This window comes from Trichogramma pretiosum, unplaced genomic scaffold, assembly GCF_000599845.2.
Source record: "Trichogramma pretiosum strain Unisexual culture from Peru unplaced genomic scaffold, Tpre_2.0 scaffold55, whole genome shotgun sequence".
Classification (NCBI taxonomy): domain Eukaryota; kingdom Metazoa; phylum Arthropoda; class Insecta; order Hymenoptera; family Trichogrammatidae; genus Trichogramma; species Trichogramma pretiosum.
The window spans coordinates 439,791-445,790 of NW_019641617.1; positions in this window are offsets into that span (position 1 = coordinate 439,791).

The following is a 6,000-nucleotide window of genomic DNA, read 5'->3' on the forward strand; positions in this document are numbered from 1 at the left end:
GTGCGTATAATATGGGCTGCGCTCGACAATTTTCGGAGCATCATAAACCGCCCGACAAATATACTCACGCATACACAAATTATTATCCGTGACTTTTCCAAAATTCTCTCGATATATCCCGTCGAGATTCTCAGCATAAACGAGCCGCGCCGCACGCAGTTCAAACAGCACAGCTAAGCAAATATTACACACGAGCGTACCGAGCTCACGCACCACACGACCCTTTGCAGCTGATGCGAGCTGCACATATGTCGCGCGAGAGTTAAATCCGGCAATTTTCATCGCGTCGGCATAAATAAACGTTTGCTCTCTGTCTCGCGACTGTTGCATCACTAACAACCTCTGCTCCTGCTCGCGTCTCGTTGATTATTAGGCCTCGGCGCGCTCGTGCACTCCTCGTGTGGGTGCCGTGTTGTTCGCATGCGTTTGCTAACGAGATGGCCGATAGGATGATTAATGACGGACGTGCTCCGAAACAACAGGGATGTGCACTCCAGGACGGGGTATTGTTTTCATAGGAAAAAAAATCAACGATGCGAAGCGATGCGATCGGTATATAAGAAAAAAAAAACATTATCTCACCTTGAAGCTGTCTAGGCGAAGTTACGCGCTGGCGGTTCTTCGGAAAAATCGTCGGCGATACAAGCGGCGCGGGCCGATTACAATTTCTAATCCGACGAGTCAACGCGAAGAGCTAAACAGTAGCGAGAACGCAGAGTTTATATCATTTCTTTTTAATTGCAAATCTCGTTAAAGGAGAACATCGCTCGATTGTGCCAGTTCTCACAACTGTTCTCTTATACATGCGCACCGGTCTTACGCGCCGTACATAACGGGATTGTCCGTCTGTCTTCGCAGATCTGATGTTATAATTATTAAAAAAACACATCTCGCGACTTATAACCCTATTCTCGTGATCATTAGCAAAATGATGTATCTCGGAAAAATGCTGTAGATCTATATAAACAAGCTTACATTTGCAAAATTATTGAGCATTTTTCAGTCGTGTCTGTTTCGACGATTTCCAGCGATAAACCGCTGATGTTTCACTCGTTTCCCAGTAATTATGAGTGCGTTGCTATTTTTCATGTGCTTATCGAAATATATCGTTCGATCTTTCACTATTTAATTCATATGCTTTTATCGAACAAATTTGAAATCACTTGACAGTTCGTCAGTTTTGATTGAATAAATAATATCTCACCTTGAAATAGTTGTGAAAAGATTCGAAAGATGTGACTTGATTGAAAAACTAACAGATCGGATTTTGTATTTTTTCAGTCAGATACTCTCAAGGATAACATCATTTATTGGGTATTTCTTGAATGCAAGTATGAACAAGTTATAAAAGAAGTGTCGATAACGCCCTTATCGCCTAGAAATTCTTGTCTGTGCAAAAACTCGGATTCTCTTCGAATAATAATAAAAAACGTTGAATAATAATAAAACTTTCTTCTTTGCACTTTTATTTAATAAAAAAGCTACATACGAAAAAATCGATAAACTCAGAGAAGAAGAGTTCCCCAGGAAAAAAAATCTTAAAACGTCCGGCATTGTTTTTTTGTTGAATCAGCAAGAAATGACCATGGCTTCTTGAGAAGAAAACTTTAAAAAGTACTCGAAGATACGATAAGCTTCGTCGGAACTTTTTACTTTTCAAGTCTCCAAATGATCGACTCAGCTAAGCTTTTTAATAATTCAATTATCTTCTATACAGATATTCATTTCCTTGTGTCGAAAAAATTACTTATCTTAAAAATTATGAAAGCAATTTAATTAATCATGCACATTAAGATATTAAGAATTAATAAATAAAGTTGAATGAATCTTAAGAATTTTTAATTTTCTGATGCATTATAGTTTGATAAATTGTATATTTTTTAACACATTTAATAAAAGCGGATCAAAACATAACATAATTTTTATGTTTATTACTGAGCACTAATTATGTGAAAAATTGTAAAAGGATATTAATTTTGACTTGAAACTATATGTAGCGCATCAAAAGAATATATATTTAGAATAATATTACAAAAACTCACTGTCAGTAGTTGAAATAATCATGTAAAAACATTTCCCAAAAAGTGAAGAGATTGATATGCTTGAGGTGTTTGCGTCAAAGTTAAACGTATAAATGAAGTTTTCTTAAAATAAACAGGAGCTTTCAACGTAATTATGTTCAAATATTCATTAACAGAGCAAAAATACTTCGCGATTAAGGAGTCGAACAATTAAAAAATGGCTAGTATCTTGAGACGAGTCTTTGGCGAATCATATCGTCCTAGGTTAGTTTCAAGTTTTACCGCTAGATGACATATTCCAATCCACAAGTGCATATCTAAACATGTTGGTATAAAGCCAAATACTGAATTTGGTTTGGTCCATAAAATCTCTATACATCATTTTATGTCTGTTATCGAAACTTCGATACCGTTTAGATAATAACAGAAGATGTGAGGAGGACGTAATGTAAAGGTTATAACATAACTTACATGCTTGATAATTTGAAAAAAATTAGAAATTAATGTGCAAAATTTTCCCGCACGTTGTGATTGAAGTATATTACGTCACTTGAGCAAAAACTTTGTGCAAGAGTAATGTAATGTACTGTTTTTCGGGCCCTCGGTACGAAAAATATGTTTAATATAACTTTTAGTGACTTAGCTGTGCTGGCTCATGCATGATACTCTCATCCTAAACTCAAAAACAAATCGAAAGATGCCGGTTTACTGGAATGAAAAAATTTTCGATTGAAAATGTCTTGTGAAATATTCAGTGCAAGTTTCAAAAAAAAAAAAAATTAAAAAAACGATTGAAATTTGATTTTTGGGCTGGCTTTGTCATCCATTTGAATGAAAACGGATGGAAGTGAAATTTTAATTAATTTTTGCCGATTGTTGATAACTTTCAAATCGAAAATTAATTTTTCCATGGATAAGACGCGCAGAGCCTTTGTTCGTGCACAAGGTTCGACACTGCGCGCAATAGTAATCTAGTTGACTCATACAAGCATAGAGCATAGATTGCTGCAGCTGTTCGGATATGCTTCCGTGAGTTGTATGGTCAAGTGCGTACGTTGGCCCCATCGGCCCTGAAATTACATCAGATTCGCCGCGTCGCGTGTCTCCCGCAGATTTGAGAGTGTTTAGATTGCCAAGCGATAAGCATGCACTGCTCAATTAAACGCTCTTTTTTTCATAATTAAAATTAAACTAATCCATTGATAAGCAAAGACACTTTCATATATATAAAACGATGCAGAAAAAATTAGCGTTCATATACTGGCACTCAAAAATTGGATTTTCGTGTTAAATTTTCGAACGTACCGATATGATTGTGGAATATCAATGGAAGATTGCGCTCGAGTACGCGTTCATAATACGTCAATGCCATTCTCCATCGCGAGTCGATACGATCGACGATTTCTATAAGTGATCTAACTCGTATAGATACACACACACACACACACACACACACACACACACACACACACACACACACACACACACACACACACACACATTCAGATAGTCCAGCGGTACATCAAGATCGCCGTGCGAACTATAATCGCGCCGCATCGAAATAATTAAAATACTCTGATTACGGCCAGCAAGTGCCGCGAAGCGTGTTTTTCCTGACATCAATTTTATTTAAAACACGAGCTCTGCTACACAAGTCAAAGTAGATGTATTTATATTTACGATCGAGATCAAATAAAAATGCTGGCGTATATATAATGACACACCTCAATTGTCCGATCCGTTACATAAGAGAGTGAGATTGTTTTGTATGAAACGTTTTGGCGCGCGCGAGCGAGATAAGATCCGCACGCACGGGAAGGATCACTCCGAGTCTCGAGTTATCGGCGGCACTCGCTCGGTCGACGGTTTTCGCTCGCGCACGCCCAAACAAAATAGCTCCGATCGTTGCAGTCAAAATATCTGCCACGTGACCATAGACAAGTGTCAGTCATGGCTGACGACGAGCCTATTTAACATATAATAAATGCGCGATAAGCAGCAACGAGCTCGTTCGCTCGCTCGCGGACACGTGAGTCAATTGGTCGAGATAAGCTCGCGAGCTTCGCCGTCGTCCGTGTCAAACATTATCGAATTCGCTACAGCACAGTCAAGCCGAAAGCTCCTCGTCGGGGCTCCTGTACGAAGCAGAAAGCGAGCAAAGCGAAAATAAAAGTACACGCAAAGCCGCTCTATTCATTGAGCGTACAGCGAGGGGGAGGGGAGGGTGCGCGGGAAAGCGGGCTATTCTTTCCGTGTCGTGGGGCATTTGCCACTCGTTCCGACATGCAGCAGCAGTGGCAATGCGAATGCACATTGGCTTCGAGCAACAAATAGCTGCAGCAATATCGGCCAGCAAAGAGGCTGGTAATTACGACTTTCTCTCTCTCTCTCTCCCTTTCATTGTCTCGAACAATCAGTTTCGGGAGGGATTTTCGGTAGCCTAGCGCGGTTTACAGGATTTTACCTCGAGTTTCTCTGCCTCTGCAGCTCTATTGTTCTTCTCGGGCGATCTATATATCGCTCGCCTACCGACTCGGAGCATCCTTTTATTCAGCCCCATCTCTCCTCTCTCGCTCACTCTCAACTGCAGCAGCAGTACGGTACGGTACAACATCAATGGTCAATGAGGATCATCCGTAAAGAGGAATTACGTCTTTGTATTCTCGAATTATACATGATAGATCTGCAATGTGTTGTAAAGACTGATTAATTCGCTCGTGCGATGCTAATTGCTTATATATAGTTCATCAAGTGTGCTGTACCACCGCATCCGCAGCAGCTCTACAAGTACCTACGAACCCAAGCCCAGCTGCTATTTGCTTTAAAGCTTTTTGCATTTCGCGAATTTTTTCCTCGGAGGAGGAGAAGAGAATTCGACGCGGCTCTTTAAATTTACGTTCTATCGATTCCATCTGAATAACGACCGGATGCAGCGTATACGATGAAAACATTTCGATAGAAATAAAAGAGGGAAAAATCGTAATATTGAATCTCGATGCACTTATAGCATTTTGTGTTCGAGCCACGCCGCCTGTATACGCAACAATTTTAACGTATAACATTAGCGCGCGCGCGCACACACACACACGATGCCGGACCTCGAGGGTTAAAACGCGAATATCGATCTTCTCGGACTTTGAGAGTGGAAAAGTTGCGGAATCGACGCCCTGGCGCCACGAGTCTCTCGCTCTCTTTTTCTTCTTTTGCTAGCTCGTAACGTGACTGCACTTGATTTGCTATTTTTTTTTTCCTGCACTTACACTATCGACGTTTATCAATCGCGCCTGTCAATTATACCGAGCTTTATGTTAATTTCTTATTTTTAGTATCCTCATTTAAAAGTTTCACTGAACGTCACGTAACGCGTTAGTTTTAACCTTGATGTGGATACCATATCGCTTCTAATCGTGAAATTTATTGTTTTAAAAGGATGGTAAAACAATTTAATTGTATATTCATTAATCGATCAAAATATTATTCGACAAATATTTGCGAACGATATGCAAACTTGGATTTTCCATGTGTTTACCGATCTAATCTTGTAAATTTTACCATTCTAGTTGAGAGCAGTTTGTTATTAAACGAAATTGCCATCTATTACAAAGTCACAATTACATTGCATAAACTTAAGCCCCTGGACGGCTGGCCTCTGATTATACAATTTTGCATATAAGTTTAAATAATTGATAAATTCATCATGAGCGCAAATATGTTTGTTTTTGATAATAATCGCTGACCTCTGGCCAAATAATCACAATCATGCTGAACTCGTCTCATAATATTATATACATTTTATGATAAAAAAAAGTAATGATGTAAAAAGTTCAGAATCTCTCTCATCACTCGCGATAAAAGGTTTTTTTCAATTGTAGAAATGAAAAAAATTGATCAATGAATCACTAATAAAATATAAAATTCATCCCACTTGGAGACTCATGTGGGAGAGTCATCGACAAGATATTTAACACGTGTAATAAAT